We start from the raw sequence: 9,275 nt of genomic DNA on the forward strand, positions 1-9,275 counted from the left end.
AATTGAATCTTTGAAATTTTCTAAGTATAACATCATATTATCTGCAAGAAGAGACAGTTTTATGACTTTATTTCCTATTCTGATTCATTCTATTTCTTAGTGCTATTGCTAGGATTTCAAATATAATATTAAATAATATAGATGACAGTGGGCATCCTTACTTCACACTGATCTTAAGGTTCTAGCTTATTCTCATTTCAAATAAGTCTTGCTGGTGTTTTAGGGAAATTCTTTTTATCAATTTAAGAAAAAATACATTTATAGTTATATTTTCAAATGTTTTGAATAGAAATGAGTGTTGTACTTTATCAAAAGCTTTTTATGCATCCACTGATATAATCTTATGACTTTTGTTATTTTTATTATTGCTATAATCAATTATGTTGACAGTTTTCCCTACAATAAATCATTCCTGTGTTGAAAGTTATGTTGATTCAGTTATACATTGTTCTCAGCCCTGCTTATGAAATAGTGTTGGAGGAGGCTCTGGTGGAGAAGGAGACACCAAATTTCCAGCTTTTTGTATTACCTGCTTTTTGTCATGTACTTCTCTCTTCGAATTGTCACATATTTGCTGTCTTGGAGAAGGACTGAGTTATAATGGCCCAACCTCTTTTGCTGAGATGGACCTATGTGGATTACCTAAAAGTTAACTATAAAAGCTTGTCTCTGTCTTGAAGCTATTGCTAATTGCCAGTGATCAGCTCATCAATGTGTTGCTTCCTTTATAATGTGATTAAAGCGTTCAAGAGACATAGTTTCTGGGTAATTAATTGTTTTATTAATAATGCTTGCATTATATTAATAAAAACAATGGTCTTTTAGCCATCTCTTTTGGAGCAAAGCTGAATCATGGTGGTGGGCTCACAGTTTACATGCCTGTGAAAGAATTGGTATTTCTGACGGGTGATTATCAATTCTGACTTGTTAACAATGAGAAAAGTGAATATTACAACAATAGGTGAACCTATTCTAATGAAGATATGGATATGTGATTTTGTTATTTAATATTTTTATTCTCCCCAGTTACATGTAAAACAATTTTTTACATTTGTTTTTAAAACTTTCAGTTCCACATTCTCTCCTTTCCTCTTCCCCCTCAATTCCCTTTAAAAAGGTATATGTGAAGTTATGCAAAACATTTCCATAAAACACATTGTGAAAGAACACACAGATTTCTAACTGCCCACTCCCCCCCCCAAAAAAAAAACTCTCAAGAAAAATAAAGTTTAAAAAAATATATATTTCAATCTGTATTTAGAATTTCTCTGGGTATAGATAGCATTTTTCATCATAAGTCCTTCAGAGTAGTCATGTGTTGTGGCCAGCACAACACAAATGGGCTAGAGATGGGGTTGCTGATAATTTCTCTCAGTAAAAGGCTTTGTTGAATTATGTTGCTTCCATATCTTAACACCATACATTATGAAAAGCTTTGTTCTGTGACCAACCCTGTTTTGTGTTTTCTGTGATCTAATTCTGAAGCATGTTGTTAGTTTCTATAGATTCAATCTTATGTAAAGTTAACAATGCCACAATAATTGTGCCAGAATCTTATGTTTTCCCATGATTTCAAGCTTAAATATAATCTTGATTAATCTTTGGAGGAGGGCACTATCCCTTAGCTTCCTGGAAGTTCTCTACAGTCATGGATCATTATATTGCTAAAAATAGCAGTTATTTACAGCTGATCATTCCACAATATTGCTATTATTTTGTACACTTTACATTTCACTTTGCTTGAGTTCATGGAAGATTTTCCAGGTTTTTCCAAGAGCATCCTGCTCATCATTTCCCAGAGAACAATAATATTCCATCATAATTGTATACCACAATTTATTCAGCCATTCCCCAGTTGATGGGCATTGGGAATGTGACTTTGTTATATCTGCTTCTAAATTGCAGTGTTTTGGGCAATCTAATCAAAGAATTTATTCTAACCCAAACCAGTGAAGACCATAAGAGCTTTGCCACTTTTTTCTTTTTGGAGTGGGGAGAAGAGTTCCAAACAAGATTGAAAAAAGTTGATTCAATCTCATTATCAGCAATGTTCTTAAAAGACTGAACAACCTACAAATTTCTGAAGAAACCTGATGCTAATTCAATCAGCATTATTAATACAAAGAAGAAATATTCTCTCATCATACCTATAATAAAACCCTTTTAATTATTTGTCCTGAGTTTTGTCTCAGTTATGTCCCAAATAATTTTACCTTTCAACACCGCTATTCCTGGCATAAATTCTGCTTGGTCAAACATGTATAATCTTTGTAATTCTTTCGTTTTTGAGGTAGGATTTTTCCATGCAGATTCATTAATGAAATTTGTCTATAATTTCTCTTTTGACTCTTTCTGGTCTAGGTATCAGTAACTTATTAAAAAAAAAAAGTTTGGCACAACCTCTTTGCCTATTATTCAAAATAATTTATTTAATATTCAAATTAATTGATCTTCAAATGTTTGATATAATTCCTTTGTAAATCTGTCGGGTTCTGGTGCTTTTTTCGTAGGAAGCTCATTTATGACCTGTTCAATTTCCTTTTTCAAAACAGGTCTATTTAGATATTCTAGCTCCTCTTCTACTTATCTATCTAGGCAATTTATGTTTTTGTAAATATTCTTCCATTTAACTTAAATTGTTGTTTTTATTGACATAAGGTTAGGCAAGATAACTCTTTATAATTGCTTTTCTATTATCTTAGTGTTATATTCATCCTTGACATTTTAAATAATTGTGATTTGATCTTGTCTTTGTTTAATCACATTAATCAATGATTTCTCGATTTTATTACTTTGTTATATGAACTAAGCTTCTTGAAAGGAAAGACGGAAAGACTTGATAATTTAAAATTGTTCCTTTTGGAAACTGAATAACTACCTGACTTTTGAAGTTCTCCCCAGTCCTGGACACTAACTCCAATCACAACCTGACTTCATCTCTATTCTGCCTATTGTATAACAATTGTAGAAATGACTTGAAGCCCCACTACAAGAAAAGACAAACAAATCTTAGAGTTTAGAGAGATAGTCAAGCCCTAAAAATTCTCCCCCATTCCAAAAATGGGGAATTTAGGGAAATTATATTTAGATAGAAGGAAAACACTACAGATGCAGAAATATTTATTAAAAAGAGAATTTTAATGTTTAAAACTTCTTGCAAGAGAGTTTTTCCAAAACTTCAACAAAAACCTTTCATTTGATGTCACAGGTCCTGCCAAACTGGAAATTACACTTCTGCATTCAATGCAGTCTCCAGGTAGGCAGCAGATGTAGTCCTTGTGGTGGCAGGTACAGTGTGTCTTAACTGAGAGAGAAGATAAAAAGGATTCATGGAAAGTGAAAACTTTAGATAAAATGCTTCCAGGAAAGAATGGAAGAAACAAGAGAAGGCACAGGTAAAACACATTAAATTCTAATGATGGGGAAATCTAAATGGGAACATTTGGTTAGTCTTCTGGGGGAAGATGATCTCAAAGATGCCTGAGCTTCCATCTCCTCACCTATCTGAGCGTCTAGCTGTGGCCCAGGGTTTAGCCTCAAGTTTTAAAGTCCATATCAAAGCACAGAGCAAAGCAAACTTCTATGAGCTGCAGCCCAACCATGGCTGGAAACACATGTGGAGGAGCTGGAGAATATAAAAATGTACATAATACTTATTGGGGAAACATAGTTGAAAGGATGGGAGCCCCATCTCTCTTCCCCAAGGCAGCACCATGTGTAGGATCTGTTTCTCTACCTTAGGAATCTGCAGGAATCTTCGTGTTGTATGTTCTTTCAACCTTCTCTTGATTTTCTAAATGAATAACTAGACCCACTTCCTAGAAGTAGGGCAAATATCTTTCGTTTGATTCCATTTCTATACAAAGTTGGACATTCCTGCAAACTTAGCCACAGTGAAGTTTCTGCATATTTAGATTGTCATAAACTTAAAATGTACAAATGATTAAAGCTCAGTAGTAGCTTCAGTTACATCCTGAATTGTGGTAGAGGTTGGGGCTAAACTCTGCATCATGATAGGGGGTTGGGTTGGGTCCCGCCTTCTGACAGAGGTACATGCTCTATTCTGTCTTCTTTGAATTCTATTCCATATCATGACTGGGTCTTCCGGTATATTTAGTGCCACAGATCTCATCTTTATTTGCTGTATGAAGATAATTAGTGTAAATCCAACACCTATAAGACAGAAGCTATTGCTTAAAAAAGTTGTTCCCAAAAATGGGTATTGAGGGATATAGCCCGCGATAGTAAATCCTAAAATAAAGAATCCAATTAAACTTAATATTCCTCCCACTGATATCATGATGATTGGTTTTTTGAACATGGTCAAGATTGTTTCTTGTGGTTGCTGTTGAAAAGTGGGAAATGGAGAACCAGAGAAGTCCATGTCTTCTTTGGATCTTGTCTTCCTAAGAACAGGATGAATTTTATACCTGGGAAAAGAAAGTTCAATAAGTTGTGAGAAGTAAAATTGTAAGGCTTTGTTTTCATAATTGAAAAGTTTCAGAGTCTCACAGCCTCCCTTCTCCATTGCCATAGTAGAAAAGACTGTGATATAAGTGATAGGAGCAGTACATCCTGGCTGAAGAGAATTAAAGAACATCCTAGGTCAACAGAAGTAACCTCAGGTGCTTGGATGAGTACAAATGACCTGGATTTATGCCCGTCAAGCAAAATTTAATTGAGCATGCTTAATAAGTCTCCTATATATATTGCCTTATCCTTCCTTAAGGAGGAGACATGCACTTTTTTCCCCCCACATATGATGATGTGGCAAGGGGAGGAGGAAACGTGGAAACATATCAAGGAATACATGTAATGGGAATTCATGAAATATTAGATTTTGGAAGGGTCTCCTCCAATGGAAATTCTGGGGAGGGGATGAGGAGGTAGGGAAATGGTTTTGGCTGTAGAGGACCGAAATTCCAAAAAGGTATGCTTGAATCAGACAACTGAGCACTAAAGGCCAATTATCTATTTGATGTGAGACAATGACTATTAGCATATCTTTGGATAAATGGCTCTTCTTATGGTTGGTATTTGCTGAATGTTTGGTGTTAAAATAATCATAGGCAAGAATTGGAGGGGGGAAAGAGGGAGGGAAGACCAGAGGCACTTGGAGGTAGGAGAGGAGAAGAGAGGCTGGTGACTCTGGACTCCAGAATCCAGGATTTTGCTTGCCTGCCTTTTTCACTTCTCCCCCTAAAGACCAAGGACTTTAATTTATCCTGACTCTGGCTGACCCCGAGGCCCTCCAGGGAGCTAACCCATACTTTACATTTAGCCCCTGCAAATTTCATATGGCCGGATTCTTGCAAGAAATGTAATGAAGCCTTCATCAGTTGGGAAATAGCTGAATAAGTAACGGTATACGGATGTTATGGAATATTATTGTTCTATAAGAAATGATCAGCAGGATGATTTCAGAAAGATCTGGTGAGGTGGGAGGAAGGAAGGGAGAAAAAATTTGGAGCTCAGAGTTTTGTGGGGGTGAATGCTGAAAACTGTCTTTGGATGTGTTTTGAAAATTAAAAAAATTATTAAAAAAAAAAGAGAGAGGATTTGATCCCTCTATCTTAATGTAATTAAGAAATATAATCACAGATTAGGCATTAAGTATATTTTAAGATCTACTCATCCTCATCCTTTAAAATATGACCTTCTCTGGCTGAGAAAGAAAGAAAGCAATATCTTTGGACAGAAAAGTGATTGACCACAAATGACCCTTAAAGTCATAATCCAGTCAGTCTGATGTGACTGATATAGAAAATAATGTGGTACCAAGTGATGCGATTTAGAAGAAGCATCAAATGTTGGGGTCCCATTGTGTGAAGAATTCACAATGGCTATTCTCTTTAGCAAAAGGAAAATTTATTTAGGGAAAGAAGTTACAGATAAAATAAAAGATACAATAGACACTAGGAATAGTAACTTTGAAATAGGGTTGGGAAAAGCATAAAAAGGGATTTTATGGAAAGTTCCATTAGGGAACTTGCCATTTACCAGGAGAAAGGAAACATCCCATGACATTGGGGCATGCCTTTAGTTGGCAGGTCATATGAATGTTATGAACATACCTTATGAATAGTCATAATGAATATAACATGAATATGAATAGTCATATGACTTCTAGAATATTATTATTCTATAAGAAATAATCAGGGCATGCCCCAATATAAATCCTGAAAGGGACTTAGTAACCTAAAAGAAGTGGGGTCTGAGAGGAAAGACACCAAGTGGCAGGGGACAAGAGTAAGGGGAAAGACCCATGAGGGATTAAACTTTCCTTTCTAATTCTCTCAAGCACTTAGTAAGATGGTACAGCCCTTAGGAATGGTATATTATAACCCCAAGGCTACCTGGTCTGGGGAATGGTCCCACCCTTTGGAGGTAATCCAGGCAAAAATCCAAATTAGGTAAAGTCCCTGAGGGTAATTTTCCTTATGAAATAGCTTATAGGACATGGCTTCCCTGCAGCCTTCCTTTGGGTCAGTCCCCCACAGCACTCTGCTTGCTAGTGTCTCTCCTTACCATACCTCAGGCTACATAGTATCTTCTCTATCCCCACTATGATTCTCAACCCATTTTTTCTCCTTATGGCTATCTCTTTTAGGGTGCTAAATTCCTTTCAGGATTTAGCCTGCCAGCTAAGGGCATGCTCCAACTTCATGAAATTCTGAGTTCCACTGAGGAACTTGTCTTTATGTGCTCTCACTTTATTTCATATTACCATTCCTAGTGTCTATTGTATCCCTTCATTTTGTCCATAACCTCCTTCTCCTAAGGAAATCTACTTTTTGCCAAAGAGAATGGCCATTGTGAATTCTTCACATGCCCAAAACCCAGCTTTTGGGGCCTGCCATCATCCAGTGTCTATATCAGCCATATCAGAGGCAGGTGAGGCAGGAGAGAAACCCAAATACTCCAACTGTTCGAGCTTTCCTGCCCGGAAAGATCACTTTTAATATCCTGAAATTTGCTTTCTATTCGTCTGTGACTGAGCTGGCCTCAGCATATCATAGAAGTACAAAAATTAACATACAAAAACATTCTTGGGATACTAAGAAGAAAGGGAGCCAATAATTGAGGATTATAATCTGTATTATAAGTGGCCTCTAACATTATATGTAGGTATCATCACAAGAAATTCCTGCATTAGACAAGGAGAATTATGTTGGCTCCTACTCCATCTCTGTCAGCCTACACTATAAATCTTCAAGCAGAACCTTGATGACTACTTGCAGGAGGGAAAGATAGTTCAGATTCTTTTTGTGCCTTGGGTAGACTAGATGGCCATCAGGATTCTATCCATCTCTGAAGTTCTGGTGTCCCTTCAGCCTCTTCCTAAAATCAGTCCTAGTCCCAAGTCTCCACCTTGGCTCCACCAAGTATCCCACACAGGACAGGACAAAAATGGTCCTCAAATTCACACCTACTCCTAATTTGTTTCTTTTAGTGGCCCTACTCCTACCAATCAACCAGGTTCATAATCTCCAAATTATCTTCTCTCAGGAACTTATTGAACCACCTTTACAGAATCTCTTAATCAGAATCTGTTCTGTACTTTAACAGCTCACCCCATTTCTCTTTTATTCTAGACCAGTAGTTTTCAACCTAATCAAAAATAGGGCTTTAAATCGCATATAAAGATTTCTGGGATGGAGGACACATATTGAAGTCATTATATTTCAGTCTTATTCAGACCACATTGGAGACCTCTGTCCTAAAGACAATTGTAATGTTGCTCATCTGTTAACCCCTCTGCCTGTCCCATCCTTTCTTCAAACCATTGCCCAAGTTAATATACCCATTGCCCACTAGAATCATGCTAATTCCTTCACTCAAGAGGTTCCCTCTTATTTTCTTTGCTGGTTCATTTGTGATTCTGGTACTCAAGGCCAATATACCTCCTCATATTCCTCTACAATCTACTTTTCTCATCCCTTTAAAAATATTTTACACTTTAGCTAATATATCTTACCTTGCTCCATTCTGATGTGTTAGCTTATTGTCCCCCAAACCTGGAATGGATGGATTCTCCTTTCTCTTTCCCTCTCTTTCCCCATTTTCCCCTTTCTTCCCCCCCACCCCATGAAATTTCTTCCCTTCTTCAAAGAAGATTTTAGTTATTATATCTTTGAAGAAGCTTTCCTAGAGTCAAAGTATTTATACCTCAAGTTTGTCACAGTATTTTCCCTGACCCTCTTTCTTTTTCTTCTCTATCCTTCTGCCTAGAGAAGATCAATCTATGTCTTTCCTCCTTAACTACGCAGACTAACAAAGACCAGAGTTTTTATTTATCACACAGGGACTTACAAAACAGTATGTGGAATTCATGGAATTGATTTAGCACTGCTTAGAGAAGTCAAACTGAAGTCTAAGTTATCTACAATCAGAAAATTTATTTTGTGTTTCAGTACTATTTGCTTGTAGATAACTTAAACTTCAGTTTGACTTCTCTGAGCAGTGCTGAATGAATTCCAGCTCATTTAAAATCAGTCTGGGAACACTTCATTTTCGTCTGAATCATTTACAAAAAATAGAGACATCCTCATTCAGGTAGAAAACAGGACATTGGTACCATAATTCATTTTGTGCTAAATAGGTCTTGGGGAAGTAAGTGGGTGTCTAGTAGGAGAAGAAAATAAAACAGGTAGGAACTTGTTTTCTTTTTAAATATCAGCAGGAAACTGCTGGCCAGTAGAAGTGTAGTTTCTGAGGAAAAAACAAATATCATCATTGAGGATATGTAAGTCAGATCAACCTAAAAGCAGAAACATTTTAAGATTGCTTCTGAGGTGGAGCAGAGAGAGCAGAAAAACAGAAGAAACAAGATGTTCATTTATGGAACAATTTCCAAATTTTTCTTACCTGACTTGTTTTTGGAGGTGACTGGGTGACAAAAAGTCAGAGATCTGAGAGAGCAACGAGTTGTCTTGTGAAACATCCAGCCCAAGGAAAGATACTCTCTTTAGTGGATCCTGCATTTTCCTACTCCTTTTATAGGAAACAAAATCCTGATTAGATAATTAGAATATCATGGATCCTCAGGTGAATCTCTGGAAAGAACAAATGGATTTTTTAAAAAAGTTAAGCCAATGATTTCATTCTTCATCTGGCAACTGATGAAAGAACTCTTCTCAAGAGCAAACTCATTTTAACTTTCTAGCTGGCAACTGATTATGAAACAACTTACTCATAAACTGGCAAACTGAGAAATCCCTTCAATAGTTGCATTAGCTTTCAGTTAAGAACTAAAGATATTCTTCTATTAAATG

General features: G+C 36.4%; 1 long non-coding RNA gene across 1 annotated transcript; it reads right to left on the minus strand.

Annotated features, from left to right (window-relative positions):
* Positions 1-3,117: 3,117 nt before the first annotated feature.
* LOC116421116 lies at positions 3,118-8,996 on the minus strand. Its single transcript, XR_004231432.1, has 2 exons — positions 8,869-8,996; positions 3,118-4,430 (listed from the first exon to the last, which is right to left on the minus strand). It is a non-coding gene; the product is annotated as an uncharacterized LOC116421116 (long non-coding RNA).
* Between the last annotated feature and the right edge of the window lie 279 nt (positions 8,997-9,275).

Source organism: Sarcophilus harrisii, chromosome 1 (genome assembly GCF_902635505.1).
Source record: "Sarcophilus harrisii chromosome 1, mSarHar1.11, whole genome shotgun sequence".
Lineage (NCBI taxonomy): Eukaryota > Metazoa > Chordata > Mammalia > Dasyuromorphia > Dasyuridae > Sarcophilus > Sarcophilus harrisii.